The sequence below is a fragment of the Bombus terrestris genome, chromosome 14, assembly GCF_910591885.1.
Source record: "Bombus terrestris chromosome 14, iyBomTerr1.2, whole genome shotgun sequence".
NCBI classification, from domain to species: domain Eukaryota; kingdom Metazoa; phylum Arthropoda; class Insecta; order Hymenoptera; family Apidae; genus Bombus; species Bombus terrestris.
Genome location: NC_063282.1, coordinates 8,530,862 through 8,548,430, shown reverse-complemented (window position 1 = coordinate 8,548,430; position 17,569 = coordinate 8,530,862). Strand labels below are relative to the sequence as shown.

At 35.8% G+C, this 17,569-nt stretch overlaps 1 long non-coding RNA gene across 1 annotated transcript; it reads right to left on the bottom strand.

Annotated features, from left to right (window-relative positions):
* Positions 1-11,463: 11,463 nt before the first annotated feature.
* Positions 11,464-16,682, bottom strand: LOC125386325. Its single transcript, XR_007226372.1, has 2 exons — positions 15,551-16,682; positions 11,464-11,950 (listed from the first exon to the last, which is right to left on the bottom strand). It is a non-coding gene; the product is annotated as an uncharacterized LOC125386325 (long non-coding RNA).
* Positions 16,683-17,569: the final 887 nt, after the last annotated feature.

Below are 17,569 nucleotides of genomic sequence, written 5' to 3'. Positions count from 1 at the left end.
ACTGTAGATAAATGGACGTAGTAAAAGGTTTAGATATAGAATGATGAAAAACAGTCTGTAATTTAGGTCAACTTTTAGAGGACACTTGCGTAGGATCTATTTATTGAGAAGTAGAGGACATCTTGGAACTGACGTAACTGTGTTACTGTTATTTTTATACTATAGTACACTGAAAAAAAAAAAATTTGTTTGTGATAGCGCAACAGTATAATTTTACGCATCCTGTAATATTTAAATTCATTCTTTTTTCCAGAACACCATATTTGCATCACACGGTACAGGTAACCTCCAGAGAAGGTGGTATTCAGCCTATAGGTACGTCGTACATGGCTACTTGCATAATTCACCAGACGACACGTAAAAGATATCGAGCTTGGGTCTCAGGTTGGCCAGAAACGAGAGTTGCTCAAGAATCCTGGGCATTTTTATGGGGCTTCTTTTCCAAAGGGACTAGAGAGAATACACATGGGATGTGTACCTTGAAAGGATAAAAAAAGAAAAATGTAATAGATGCCGAAAACTATTTTAGGGTTTTGTCTCTGACTTAGCTACTTCTTTTTCGATTATTACTTCTTACGTGTTGATCAATGATCGCTGTAAATTTCATTAAAGTTTGATCAAATGCGTAGAACATTGATTTGCAGGAATGAATTTTCATAACACGGAAATTGTACAACTTTTGGAAAAAGAATTACATTTTCTTATGGTAAATGAAAAATGCCTAAAAATAGCAAAATATCGAAATAAATAAGATTCGACGGTTAAAAATTGACGACTGAACCTTTTAACAGGAAATTCTCACAATTTTTACAAAAGCTTCCATGATTCTGGCCGATAGATAACAAGCCGGAAGCTATGTCTGCTCCTTACAGCGCTGTCTACAGCTCCCAGACAGTTTTACGTATTCCACGAGATTTATTCAATAGACCAGGTACGCTCGATGTACCAGGTGAAAGCGTGAATATGAAAAGTAAGAGCAGGAAAAGAGACTGCTTTTAAATAAGGATAGGTAGATTCCCTTATGGACATCCTTGGACCCCATTGTACTGGCTAGCTTTGACCACTGAAGACGGTTTCCATATTATTTTCTCGCGTCTCACCTTTCTCCATGGCTTTACCCCTGCGTCTGCAAACTTTCTGAAGTCATTTTCACGTCTGTTCGAACCTGCTTTGGATAAAGATAGAACTTTATGCGAAAAGTTTCTCTGTAAAAATTTTCTATGTTGACCATCGTTAAAACGTTTATAACACACTTTAATTCAATGAAAAAAATAAACGGGAGCACTGTTATTAATAATTCGAGATATAATGCGTGAACGGATAGTCCATTTTTGTTAAAAAATAAAGAAATAATATCTGTTACGTAATGGATATAAATTTTTACGAGAATAAGAAATTATCGTTGACATTAATGAATAACGCAGCTACCGTTACAAAATCTTAACGTAACAAAATTCCAAATCGATGGAAATTGTTCTAAAAAATTGATGGAAAAAAGGAGCTTCGAGAGTAATATCTTTACAAGTGTTGAAATCTTTATAAGGCCGCCTCCGGACATTCGAAATGGTTCTCCGATATCTGCTGTCAAGCGGGCGTGTGCGAACTCAAATTCATCCCCGGGGATTTTCGCCACTCCACCATGAAGTAATTTTCACGAGACTATTCTTCGGCCGTGGGTAAATTCGAAGACGATGTGTCGGCATAAAAAAAAAGAACAGGAAAGCGGAAGAAAAAAAGAACATGCGGAAAGCAAGAGAGAAGTTCACCGGTGATTTAAGAGAGACAAGAACACGACTGACCTCTCACGTCGAAAGAAAAAGAATAGACGAATGAACGTCTTTCTTGTTCAAATGGTAGTGGCTGAGTAGCAATAAAAGTCAGTGAGTCTGGATAATCGAGAAATTTAACCTCGCGATCAAATGTCGCGTTCCACTGCCTCTTTGATATAGTATCACTCACATTTCGGGTGTTTCTATTGTTTCGTAAATCGAGAAACAACCGACTGGATCGACCAGTTTTACTTTGCTGCTTTTACTTTTGTCTATACTTATATTTTCCATACCTTTTTCGATATAGTGTACGATGGCTATGTATATATTTCTGTTTCATTGCATCCGTTTCTAGAAAGCTGAGGCAGGAAGAGTAACAAAAATAACAGGCAGGATGGAAATGGAATTTTCCTCGCAATTCATCGGTACATTCATCTTATTTTATATGAATTCATATCACAATTTGTATTGCAAATATCTATTGCAAAGTTGATTAAACATATTTGCAGAGAACCATCTCTTTTACAAAATGTTTCATTAGAGCGTTAATAAAATATTAATTTAATAAGAGTAATAAAGATAATATTGAAAAATATTGATATTTTATGAAGATTATAACTCCACTCCATGTATTTGATACATATTAGCACGATAAATTTTTATTATAATATGAATCACGTTACTTTTGTAAAACAGTATTTTCCTGAAATTCGTTCTCATATTTTTACAAATGTTGAAAAAGATATAGAGGATACTAGATTAAACTTTCAGCGAAGCCCGTAAATCCATTTCATCACATTTTCTACGATGATCGAGGGTTAATTGAGGTTGAATTTTTACTACAAAATGAAATCGATTTACATATCCACAAGAGAATTTCAACTATCTGATAGAATTCGTCTTCATATTTTTACAAAAGCCAAGAGTGATAAAGAGCATTAAACAAACTTTTAATGAAACTCGTAAATCCAATCTCTTTTTCTACGATCGTCGGTTATAATTGTCGTTGAACTTTTATCGCACACAAAACCGATAAATTTCTACGTAAAATCTTATCGATGGATATCGAGATTTATCAGTTTATCGGAATACGAATTTTTATGTAGTATTATATTCAATGGTATCTTTTCAATTTCGTCGTCCGTGGGGAGAAAAAGGAAACCCTTCGCGGTTTTGTCAGGGTGTAATTAGAGTGAACGCACTATTTCTTTGGTGAAATGTCACTGGCCAGGCGAATTAACGCGCGAAACAGTTCCACGTATTCACCAATTTAACCGTGAAAGAGATTCAACGTGTAGGTGCGCGAAGCAAAACGTTATACACTGCCCTGGGAGCATTGTTGACGTATAATATCTTCCTTCCTAGGTCGTTCGTACTCGCCCAAGGGAGTCCTGCATCCTGCAGGATAATAAATAATTTAGTCCAGGAAATGTTGCAAGTTATTACGGTCCGTACTGGCAACGTATCCACTTACTTGGCTGACAGAAAAAAAGGTCCTATCACATCAGATTTATTTAAGACGCGTCCCTTCTTCCACCTCGATCCATTTCTTTTCATCTTTTGCTTTTTCGTTCCCTCTACTTTCACGCTGGGAAGCATCCAAGGGAATTATGCCTTAAAGTTTTTCTATATTTCATATATTTCTTTTCGAGATCTTGGATATATGTGGTTAGAAGTTAAGGTTAATATAGATTATATTTGGACAATAGGATACATATATCATCTCGTAATCTTGATTTGCATAGATAAGCAAGAGGCTACTACAATTGTAGAGTTTGTGGTCTAAATGGGTGTACTCCAAGAAACCGATTATTTCTAATACATGAACTCGATGGCGTTGTTTGGTAATGTAGTTCCTTTTGTTCAATGTTAAGATTTATCATATACTATCGTATATATTGTAATATATATTTTTATTATATATTTATATAATTATTTATAATTATATGTATAAATCGCTTAAAAATCGAGATATAAAAATCACGGTGAAAATTCAATGATAACAAAATAAATCCGTCTCGAAGGATAAAATATAATTTATGTAATGAAAAGCTCGTAGACCAGGCAAATATGAATCTCTGACAGAGAGATAATTCAATTTTCAGAGAATATAAAAATTATTCTGTCGATGAAATGAAGGGAATGTGCAGGAATGTTCTGTCGAAGATTACTCGATGTAGAAGCATGTAATAGAGGCATCGCGACGCATTCTTGGCGAGGAAATTATCGCGATGCACGACAGATGCGTGTTGAAACATATCCTGCATCTGGTACAGAGGAATGCATGCAATAAATCATACGTGTTGCAACTAGGATTTTCACTTACCGTTAGAATGTAGTGATAATCTTCGTGGATTATATGGAGGATATTCACACGAGGATTTTTACTTCCAAGCAAATTCATTTATATTGTTGTTAGAAATAAGAATCGTGATTAGAATGTGTATTTTTATGCAAATTCATATTTTTGATAATATAATTAAAAAAAGTAAAGTCCCGGTAGAGAATCGTTTTACCTGCCAATATTATGGAAAGCACAATATTTTGAATATTTTATGTATTTTTTCATATTATTATTTTTATATAAATATATATATATATATATGAATGAATATTTTATTATTTTTCATATAAATTCATATAACATACTTAATGAAATAGAAATTAATTTTGTCTCCATAACATTCTTTTTAGTGTCTAACATTCTTATCGACAGTTATTCTAAATTAAATTATACAATGCGAATGACTGGATACACTATAATAATCATATTTAACAATAAAGTTAATAAGAAAAGTAATGCGTGCCAATAATTTTTAACACAGCGTACATATATTAAAAATTAATTACAGTGAATAAGAATACATATTAAATAACATATAATTATATATTATATAAGAATAAATATTAATGAAATACATTAATTATAATAATATAATTAATGAAAACGAAAACAAACTAATTGCAAAGGGCGAGGGCAATAGTATTCGTATTCGTTCGATTTGCTTCCCGCGGATTCCCCCACTACCTTGCTTATTTCGTGACCGATTTGCGAAGCAGATTTAGTGTCGGAAGTCTTACCGTGAGACGTGTCACTTTACTCGACGTGTGTAACCTATATATTATACGTACGTAATTTATATCTAATTCTTAAATATTCACTTTTGCTATTATTCTGTTACCGTTCGTACATTGTTCTCTTCGTTTGTTTAATATACGTTTCGTATTTCATAATTTAGTAATTGTTATAATCAGCGATGTTTTGTGAACAATTTAATTTATTCGTATCTCTCGACTCGTTCATTTGGTTAATTACCGGTAGTTTGCGCGTATAACGAGGTTACAAAACAAAATTTGAGCTGGGTTATTGCTTCGTTTTAACATAATTGGTTCCGCATATATATTTATCTCGTAGTTTTGATATCCTTTGGTTGGTTAATTGCGCGAATGTTCTAAAAGAATTCCACGCCGACGCCATGTTGGTTAACGAATACTACGATGGCCTTCCATAGATTTTCGATTTATTTTCAATGAAGGCAGTGGCATGTATACGTTTGTATCGTCTTTTTGTTGAATAATTGATAATATTTAGTTATTATACCATTGATATATAGTCGATAATAATATACGTACATATATATTGCTGTATGCAGTATATATGTAACGTTCTTAAAGATTTTGTAATTGCGTTATTTTTGCGTTATTTGTAATATTCTATGTTTTCTTCAAAATTGTTCACAACTCCTATTCTCTCTTCCTGCACGGAGTCGGATTGATTGTTCACGATAACAGTCTTCGTGGCATCGTCTTCAATGATTTCTTCTGGCCTACTCCAGTATCGATGACAACGTTCTGCGCATATAATGGTGAGCCACGTCGTTTCTGTTCCTCCGATCACTCAATCATGTCATAGGATGAAAGGTCCAAATCAACACGGATGACTGGTTGTGTTACGTAGAATTGTTGGCGAGCATAATGACCACAAGTATTTATCATACTCGTGAGTGGTAACATTCCTTTTTCTATGTTTTAATTGTCAATTTAGGATAGTTCTTCTTGCACGTCGCTTTCTTTTTCATTTGCAATATGATATCAATAATTACTATCAGTATAATATTGATCATAATATTACTAATTAGCATTGGTAAATAATTTAAGTAACTATGATTGAGAATGTGTTCACTACAGTTATTTATAGAATCAGATACAGTTATTTGTTCAAATTAAATATTCGTATGAATAAACAAGTATGAATAAATAACATATACATATTCAAATAATTAAGGAATGTTAGAATGCGTTTATTTGAATATTTCGACTTTATTGTTGTGAAAATTATAATTATTACAGAGCAATAGTAATTACCGTAATGCTGTAATAATAATTAACTTTTCATCCTACTTTCTGCTTTATGAAATTCATATTTAGCATTTTCATATCTGGTATAATCTCAGTAGAATTTAAAATTTGAAATATGAAGGTATTAAAACTGAATGTTATTCGCCAGAAGGAAATGTATCAAATTTCATATGTAAAAAAATATGTCGTCATCGGCAGATTTCAGAATCATCACAAATTTTCGATACTGTTGTTTTCACAGCTTTGTTTTGATAAAGAAATCATCTAGGACTATTAAAACAGTCAATTATTACATACGCTAAGTTTTAGTCTATCTTTCAATAAGCGTGTTCTTTCTCGGTAATTTATAAAGTTATTAGAGTATCGAGCCATTTCTTGAAATAAAATCTATAAGTGCAAAATGAAAAAACTTCAAAATAAGAAAATTTAGTCTGTTTGATACAAGATATATAAATACATTAATAATTTTTTTGCGATATTCTATCATGGTTTCTAAAATTATTTTGTCAGTTAATGTCACCATATACTAGGTATTCTTCCACTAGGATTGTGGAAGTATGTTGCCCTTTTTCAGATCATTTGAGATAGATAAAAGAGGTGCATAAAGAAGATTCTATGCCATTAGAATGTCGAAGAGAAGGTTAGGAAGATGAAAAGTTGGAAAGAAAGGGGAAGGAAGGGGAGGAAAGCGTTAGAGGAAGTAAGAAAGGAAGGAGTCAGAAGGGAAATAAAGGAAAAGCAAAGGACATACGTAATTAATTCAGTCCAATTATGTATTTCAGAAACCATAGTGAGGAGTGAAAGAGTATTCGAATTTTGTATAATATTCTATACAATATCCTATTACTTTGTTGTGATTACGAATTTATATAAGTAAGTTTTGAAAATCATTCAATCTTTAATAGGTAAGTTAAATTACATTTATACATTTAGGCAGAATTTTTTAAACTCAAATTTAATTTACAGTTAGACATATGCTCTTGAGGTAAATTAGATGTGTGATTAGGTTAATAGGAAAACACAATAGTGTTTAAATATGTATATATATATATATATTAGTATTTAAGGAAGATATATAATGGTTAATATATTTTACTTAAATGTATACATAATGAAGGATATATATATATAGATAATATTTATATAAATAAAGTAGATGTAATTCTTTGTGGAATGCTTTTCACTTTTATTTTTTACATTATCAATTATTTTACTCCTTCATGGCAATGAAAGTATATATTATTAACACATGTACCAAATAGCTTCATTTAGAATTACGAAGTATAGATTTACTAATTGTATTGTTAAATTTAATTCTCAGTGTTGGTCTTTTTCTTTAAGTTCTTTTTGTTGTTCGTTGTTTGTTTCTTTTTTGTACAATGATCGAAACTTGAAGTTTTGCAAAGAATTACTACAAAGACAATTTATTTGAAAATGAATTAATTTTTGCCTGAAGAGACAGAGGCCATCTAGATGGAACGTGGTTAGGAAAGGACATTGTTTTTCTACCATAAATCGATAATGTTAGAAATGATACTAAAATGATATTGGTTAGCGCTGGAATCTGTTGGAATCTGTTGGGTAAAAATTGTATTGGATGATAGATGTGTTCACTAAATATCATGTATACCAAATATCTTCTGTAGATATCTAAGGAATTGATTAAATTATTCTTGTAAAGTATAAATAGGTAAGATTCTTCTAACCTACTATTGGTAATGATACTTTCTACATGACTCATATCTTGTTTCGTTGCATTTAAGCATTTCATTCAAATTCTATCTTTTTTTCAAAAAGGAACAATTATTACGATTATTAATTTTTCTTATAGCTATGTTTCATTTATTTAGGAAATTTGTTTGACCATTAACAAATTACCCTCCTATGGAAATATCACTAAGTTCCATGCTTACAATGTAAATCAATAAATTTCCTTATCGGTAAGACGTGTTTGAATGTACCATAAAAAATTTCCTTGGTTCACTGCTATTGTATTTTATCTACATGTTTATGATAATAGTATAAAGCAAGTATAAAGCTAATTATTATTTTGTAATAAATAACGAAACTATAAAATATTACGTTTTATTTATATTTCTCAATCTTCGCAACAATTTCCAATTCGTACCCAATTTTCTTTCTTCCAGAAAACTTTTATGCTCCGTGAACCTATTCTGAAGAATTTCTAGAACTATCCAAAACTTCTATATCTACATACATTTTCCTATCATAAATTTCACTTCATCTTCCTTCATTTTTGCTTATTTCCTTTATATTGTATAATTTTTATTTGTACCCACATTGGTAATAGCTATGAAGCGAACTAACAAAGATTGAAGGTTCTTTCAAACATCGTTGTTAGTCGAATTACAAATAAGAAAAAGGTAAAGAACAGGAATTGAAAAAAATATAAGTCGATGTAAAGTAAGCTATATATCCTAACTAGTTTCTGAAAATCCTAATAAATATTTAAACAAGTGTCTCAAAACTAGTAGATTCTCAAGCGAGTCCGGCATTTTACCGTGAATTTTAACCCTTGTTTTTCTATCGATGAACTACACTTGCGTGCACGTTCCCTTCACGTACGTTGGTCGGTAACACAGATAGCATTGTAATGTCCTATTTTAACCAACCACCGGCTGCTGGAGAATTCGAACGTTTCCGGAATAATCCACGATTCGGATGCCAAGCAATTCTTCGTCGAGTGTCTCTTTCGTCTTCTAACTTTCATTCGATTATCCTTGTCTTCGAGCACACGTGTGTGTATATATTTTTTGCTAGTGTGCACGTCCACGGAGGGCCCAAGACGTGGAGCACATGGCTTGAAGAATCACGTTCCGCAATCAGGTGAAGGGTTGAAATTTTCAAGGAATGGGAATAAAAAGTGAAAGTCGCGATTTAGATGCAACCTCACGCGTGACTCCATGCGCAGCCTGCTGATTATGGCGTTATATCGAGATAGGTTCCATAAAATTTTAAATCCATCGTAAAGGAAGATAGTTAGGCTGTTAGTATTTTAAACAGAGAATGTTGGGATTAAAGATAATTCATTTAACATATCTGTACAATTTATTCGTTCCTTTGTTTGTTTGTACATTTAAAAATTGTAATTGGTAATTCTTCTTGAAATACATCAATCCTCGAAAGTTATAAACTTTTGCTCCTAGTTGATTTTACGAGTACGTTATTTCAAGCAGTATATAATACCTCTGATTCATTCCATATAAATTTTACGATTCGTACAATGATCTAGATGTCGATTTCCGAAATCATTTGGCAAAGTATGGGTAAAGCATCATCGTAAAAGCGAACTTATTCGTTTCAAATGGAATAGAATATGCACACCCCGATCGCACAGCACCATTCGTTCCTTTTAAAATAAACGCGAATGATGCAAACACTGTTGGATCCCTCTATTAATCGCCCATCAATGGCAAAAACTGCTGCCCCTTACGATCGCATCAATGCACGCCTCAATTTACAATTAATCAATCTGCGGCGGCTAAACAACCCTCGATGCGTGACTTCAAAGACTGCTGACACCGTGCGCGATAAATCATCACCGGTTGCCGATTTCGGGCTCGAAAACGTTTTACGATCGAACAGATGCCGAAATATCGCCGTGGCATAATAACATGCCCCGCGTTTATTTGCTGCCGTCGAATAAACACACCGTCACAGATCCGTGATCGTTTTCACCATTGCCCCGGCTTAATTGTCGGCATTACATTTATTCCAGTGAAAATATTTCACTGGTTTGGCATCGGTTCGTCGCGATTCGGGAATACCTATATATTTGGTAGTCACAGCGTATGTTTTCGTCACGCGGATCTGCGCGGCCATTAACCACCCCCGAACGCTCATCTAAATGCCGTCAGTTACCCCCCTCGTTTAACGATACTTACATTAACCGAACCGTGTTTATAACACCGGACGTGCTGGAATGCCTGTGCCGTTTTTGACGTACGGCACGTGCGCGTGATTAATTAACGCAGTTGCTTTAAATGACGAGTTTCGCCTTCGTTTCGAGGTGTGACATCACGATGATCGATGGATGCTCTTTAAGCTCGAATCTTAAGGGCACTTTTAATTCTTGTACATTAGTTTTGTGAAGCTTCTCGCTAGATTTTTTTCTAAAAGAGTTTGAAACAGGTGTTGCGTCCTCAATGCTGATAAAATTCCCGTCAGCGTGCGGTAAGCTTGGCTAGGGTCGTAAATCATCTTTTAAATTGTAGAGTCTACCTTATCCTTTAGTGGAATACATCGTTTACCAATAGTATCTAAAGTGTATAAAATTTTTGAACGCGGTGTCAAAATCGCGGTTTCACGTGACTTTTGGAGTAGATAATAATAATAAAAATATCTGCTTCAAAATTGATATAGAAATCGAAAAATTCTACGTACCAACAAATATTAATTTGATATTTGTTTTAATTCCGATTTATATAGGAACATCTATATGTCGTTATCTGTTATTAATTTACTTATATGTATAATTGATTAAAGTAATTAAATTCCGTAATCGAGAGATGCGAAATTCGGCGTATTGATGTGCAATTTTCGCAACATATTAATCGGACAGTAAAAACAGAATAATTTGAGCGTATAAAGAAAGATGTTATTAAATAAATTTGCAATACTTTAATACGTCTTTCTCTAAAATATTATATCAGGTAAAATGCAGGATGTTTCATTACGAAAATAGGATAACGAGCTCGCAAGGTCGAATATTATATATATACATATATTAAAGTAGATGTTAACTATAAACTGTGGAGTATAGAATACGTCAATTAGTGCAATTAATTATTCGTAGTTCGAAACTTCCAGATAGCGGTGCAGTAGCTAGTGTAGTAGCAAATTAGCAGAAGTGAATAGCAATTCAATCTCTAAATTATAACTAAACGGAGTTAAATCGATTACATTTGTTAGTCAAGAGATAATTAGTTTCTGTTTGATGTATTAGTCTGTCAAATAGCCTACACATAAATAAATAAGGAAGGAACGTTCAACAGCATATTAATCTGCATTCATATCGCGGTAACTTTACAAATCCACTCTTCATCAAACAATGATTATTTCACAATTGCCATTGTGTCGTTTAATATGAAATTATTCCAGGACCATTCAGTATTCAATTTCAGAATTAATTTTTATATTTCAATCATAATTCGATCTTTATTTAATCGATTTTCAGCTGCAACAAAAATATAACCAACAGCAAGACCTTGGAAATTTTAATAGCCCTTTCTTATAGAATTCAAATTATAAATTGAATAAATAGGTAAAGTTTTGAGGTGGTAGGACGTGCAAGGTGCCAAAGAAATACTGGACGTTTTATTTAATAGTGTGTTTATTAACTCGACCAATGACTTTGTTACAAGTCTCGATTCGCGACTCGTGCGGACGACAATTTATTCGATTCTTCACTTACGATGCTCGTTTACGACTCTCTATCACGACTGATCTCTTAATCCTTTTCTTCTCTTTTTGTCATCTCTCGATATCCCCACTACGCACGCTTTCGGTTTACTTCTTCCGAGTATTTGGCAGAGGGACCGTAGGGATATCGATGGCTCATTAGGCCTGTCGGCACTTACACTTTATAACGGCCTTGCTTATATTTCGTCGGTCTTTCGTATACAGTCTGTCAACTGTGGTATGTACTAACGAACCGTTGGAAAGAGAGTTGTTCTTTACTGTCGAGTGCCGCTACAGTTTCAAGCTTTTACAATAACTGGTAACGTTAATTTCCTCGATGTCCAAAGAATGTTTAGTAAATGGACATCTCAACGAACGATCTTCGGGAAAGTTTCATCCTTCTGCAATTTTTCTTTTCTTATTCTCTACTTCTAAGAAGATTCCACTTCTATGGCTATGGTCAAAGGTAGTAGGAAGAAATAAAAACTCTGGGCGTTTAAGAATTATTTGATATTTATATCGTTATTTCTCATTCGCGTTTAGTTGTTTACTATCAGTGCACTGAATGCAAATTACGCGTCCTCGAGTAACACAAGTTGCCACTTACGTATGGAAAATTAATCGAACTATTCGCGACTACATCGGTTTTCAATTAATTTTCTGGCGCTATCGGCGTCGATTGTTACAAAGGCGACAACCGGGACGAGATGCATGCATTTGACAGGATGTCGGCTAATCGCTTTCCTCAAATCTCGCCTTTAGTCTGCCACGCCACTCACCTGTCTCTTCCGCGATCCTGCGTGTTTCACGCGTGTACAAGCTTTCAGCCCCTTCTCTGGGACAAGAGGGTAACCCTGGCAGTCAAAATGCTCAGGGTAATAGGAATCCTAGTTAGACACTTTGATTTCCTATCAACACGTTAGTTTCGCGTACGCAACTGTGATATTTCCAATACGTTCCCGTACGTGACATTTCAAAAAAATACTTCCAATATTTCGTAGAGTTACTCTGTGTAGTTTAGCGCTTAAAGTTCTCTGAATTTTCTTCGCGCTAGTCACTCAGACTTATTTTTTCTTTTCCCATACAGAGATTTCTAATTGTTCTTTTTGCATTTGAAACAAATAAATGGAAATGAACGTTGCTCTTATACGCTTAAGAGTCGAAGCAGTCCAAGCATATACAAAGGAGTGGAGGGCAAAAAGAGGCAAGCATGCAAGGTAGAATTCGAAGGAACTGAGGTATCGGTGGGATTCCACGGATGAAGGAAAAGGGACCGATTGTGCTGCTAGTAACAATTGATTAAACATGCTCCCAGTTCGAGCGAATTCAGCCCCACCGATCGAATTTCCTATTCGACACCGAATGGAAAATAGCCCTCGCGGTGACGTTCACCTCTGGCACGCTGGTACAATCGTGTCTCAGCGGATCTGGTTAGCTGGAATCGGATGGTCCAGATAGTCCGATCGCTACTGGAATTCGGACCACGGGGGGTGAGCCAAAACGCACAGTCGAAATTCAATACCCTTAATGGAAGGGTCAGGTATCGTTGAGGGCGATTGCGGGGGTACGAAGTATGTATCCGCGAAAAGTATTTCCGCACAGATTGAATTAATTGAACTAATGAAGAGGAGTCTAGTATCTGCCTCTATTCTACAAATGGGATACGAATTGTGCAAATGGATGCTGACGACGCGAACCTTGCCTGTCGCGATTCGACTCCAGGATTTTCTGATTATCCGGATTTTCGTATTCGCGACTGAATGAAAATTTGAACGTATCCTATGGCGCTCGTTCGGGGATAAATTCAAATGAAATTGAAAAATGTAATCGGCACTTGGAAACTTCATTGATATCAAACTTGATTCCAAAATTCTCGTGCTTTGACGATGATTCAAGGGCATTTTTGCGAATCGATGTGTCTTTAAATCCGAATTTATATTCAGAGTTTCAGGTAAGATCGTATTATCTTTAATGGTGGTAAATAGAATGACCAGAGAAAATCAGTATCTTGATTTCTTTTGTTTCATGTTTAAGCGCGAACATTTGTTAAACACACTGGTAAATGTTTGGACATTATAAATTGTAAGTACATCTTTTGGAGCGATTCACGTTTTTAGCGTCGTTGTGCCACTTAGTCACGAACTACGTTACGCATTAGACGCTATTAGTTCTCGCGATTTTTCTTCAGCAAGCAAGCTGTTGGTTGAAAAGAGAAACTCTCGAGGTAGAGCGAGTATTCTCTGTAGAGAACTCTAGAAACAGAGTGAGTTTCTCTTTTCAACCGATAGCTTGCTTGCTCACGCTTTGCCTAATTATCTCGCGCGAAGAGAGAATGTTTCGTTTTAGTGCGTTCACGTAGGCCGTGCTTCACGAATAGAGGCAGGCATTACGCGTCTGAGCTCCTTAAGTTGCAACGAGCATCCCTGTCATAAGTCGAGAGAAACAAGATTTTCGCGCGAAACCTGTCGGCTTGGAACGGTTTTAATTCTGTTTTACGCTTCCTAACGAGCACACTGTTAAGCGACCATTGAATTATTTTAAGCCACACGAGAAATTTGGTTCTTCTTACACGGTCCTTCTTTAACGCCAGAAGGCGACAGATGAATTTCCTCAAGTTTCTGTCTGCTCTTGTTCGAGGAACGAAAGGATAAGTTAGGTTTCTTGAATAGTAATCCGAAACAGCTAACATTCGCAACACTTTCGTCACTGAAACCTCCCATTAACCTAGTAATTTCCCTCACAAAGCGAGGGAAATCTTGAGCGCGGAATGAAAAACGCACGAGGGAACCGAGCAGACAAAAATTTTAATTAAATTTCGAGGAAAACGCAGTTGTGAAAATTTCTCGTCCCGTGGTCTGGTTGGAATTTCATTATCATCTCGGTCTCCGAATTTATATCCTCCTGTTATGAAAAACAGCTCCCATACCAATATACAATTTTTTAATCCTAATGCACTAGTATTTTTGTGATTTTATGCTTTTTTCTTCGTGATCCGCACATTTTCATTCGAATATTGCCTGAATTATTATGAACGGCACGCATACTCAACGAGCCAATATTACGCGTTACGAAATGATACAAAATCGCGACGAACTTTTTGGTTTGCGATGAATTCAATACTGCATCGATATCAAATTTGTATCGATAATCGACGTTTCGAAATGAAATTACACCAGCAGCGTTTACATCAGGTTTCACATTTTAATTACAACTTTTTAATAAAACGTCTATGAACTTTTTATTATACTATATTTGCTCTTACGATCCCCTATAAAATAAGCCAGCAGAGTTTTAAATGAAACTTGCGACGAAAATAAAATAAATCATAAACGCCGCGTTTTAACTTGACAACAATAGTTAATGATGAGCCTGTCACTAGCAGTGGAGGAATATTAACAGGTCTTTGGTTCTTCCTCGCGTTCTCGAATATTTCGTGTAAGATTTCGCTATTATGCGGATAAAGGAGCAAAACGAGATTTAACGAAGGGTGTTGCCTCTCTTTTGCGACCATAATTAGTTACAGAGCATCCCTAGAAAAACTACTGGCTAGTAGCCCACTTAATATTTCACTGTATTAGCCGGCATCCGCAGATTACTCATGGGGCCTTTCATGGCAGTGTACGGAGAATGCCAGGTCTCGCCTCGAGAGTGGCAATCGTCGATAAAACGGAATTACCGGCGTTAATAATCGAGACAAACCCGTACGTTTACTCGCGGGACGCTACCGGTTGTCCAACTACGCGCGCTCGTAAATTATACACGAAACGATGCCACTTTAAATCCTCTGCAAAACTTCTCGGTGACAATTTCGTTTTGTCTGTTTGATCTCAAAACTAATCGGCTAAAAAGTTCCTCCGTAATTAAACAACTATTGTTCCGTAGTAGGTTCACTTGTATATATATATTTTTTTTTTAATATCCGCGTATTACCGTAATGCCTCAAGTTGTATCTTTTTAAAATGTAGCCGTGCAACGATTTAGAAATCCTAAGTTAAACTTACCTTTTTGCCTTTCATCCATACACGTAAGTTGTTCCAGAAATTCATCAAATATGGATATGGCACGCGCCACAATACTATATGATTAAATTATCAGTGGATATGTTTTTGCTAATTCTTCCCTAGGTTTCGTTCCTGTTAATCCTTCCTTTCTTCTTCGCGCATGTCTTTTTCCTTAAAATATACCTCTTAAAACCTCGCGAAAAAATAACGAACGTATTCTCACGAACTATATATCCACATACATTTACAAAAACGAAGCACTGATGCTACGAGAAATATTGAAACCGGTGAAACTTTAACACGATTAGCCTCGAATGTCACAAAGATAACTTATCGTCTTACACATACATTTCCTAAGAGAACGATCCATCAGCGCGTAAATTGAACAATAGGACGTGATAAAGCCGCTCAATTGAAAAAGAAATAGCATCCAGTGGGTACGCGGAATGCACGAAATCGTCGCCGAGTTTAGTTTCCCAACTCCGAGGCCATTTCGCCAAGGAACTTGGCCTCGCAAAAACTTGAAAGAGAACCATTACTCGGTAATTATCGGGGATGAGTTCCGGCCCGTGCTGGGGATTATCATAAAAATGGCGGCGTATTATCGTGCCAGAGCGTTTCGTTCGTGTCGAGGAATTATTGCCACGGCCGCGATAAGCTTTAACGAGCCAGTGTGAAATTTTTATTTTCAATGATAGGGTGTGCGCGCGGATGTCGCGGTCCTCGTGACCGCGAAACGCGCAATATCTGCCGCCGCCGTCACGTTTCAGGGATTTATCAGCCGACGGTTGACAGGCAAAATAATGAAGTTGCCGCGGTGTGCGAAAGCTGGATACCCCCGTTTGTCAGTTTTCTGGCCGCGGCGGAGAAGTGACCGTTTTCCCTGATCGCTGGCTGTATCTGCATATTTAAATCGGCCGCGTATCGACGCCCGGTGCAATTCGCTTTTTCGAAAACGTCCATTACGCGACGTTACACGGCATCGACAGTATGCGTGCATAAATTTTCTTCGAGGGACTAACCGGAGAGAGACGAGTCGCGATAGGGTGGCTATGGATCGTTTTTTATTGTTTTGAATGACCGGCGCTTTTTGGAACAGACAGCGTTGATCCGGCCAAATGATGTTCCCTTGTTTACAAGTGAGTACGAAACGACAGCTGGCAAATTGTTTTTACAACTACCTCTCTGCTTTTCAACGAATTACCGCGCGCTTTGTAATTTTCGAAAGTTTATTAGGACGGAAAAATGCTGCGCAAAATTTGTCATTTTTCTCCATTCCGGAAAAATACTGGTGGACGTTATAACTGCGCGAGAATTATTTCACACATTGAATAACTCGTAAATAGTATTCGATGGCCGAACAGGTCTCCAGTTTCTACCAAAGTGTAGATAATTTATAAAACAGTTCGATGAGCAGTGGCGTAATTAGTTGTGATGGCATGATAAACACGATTCAAATTTCGCCAACGTCGAAATATAATTTATAAGCACGTAACGCTATACTTTGTTCCATGTGAATATTGTACGCGAAATTTAGCGGACACAATCCTGTTAGCATCAGGTGGCGAGATAGACAAACTTTTACTAAAAGTCGTTACTCGTTCGCGTGTTTAATCATGTCGTGAATTTATCGAGGTTACGAAATTTTTCGACCGAGCGCTAAAGCATTCACTGTAAAATATGGAATGCAAAGAAACGTTCTTTTATATCTCTTCTCCTTCATTTTGGAAAATTCGTACATTTATCAAATTTATTTTGTTTGCGATGTCTGCGCTAACATTAACATGGAATTATCCAGCCAGAATTCATCGCCGTGTAAATCAGACTGCAGAAAACATAAATTTAATTTTATAGACCGTGGCCAGAGCTAACACTCCTTTTATTCAATGTAGAGCAACTTCCGCGATGCAAATTTAGTACTGCCACACACGGAGATTGCAACGTTCTATTTCATTTGAAGGAAGTTTTTCACATTTACCTCAACAACGGCTGTGCGATTCACGTACATTTTCAACTAAC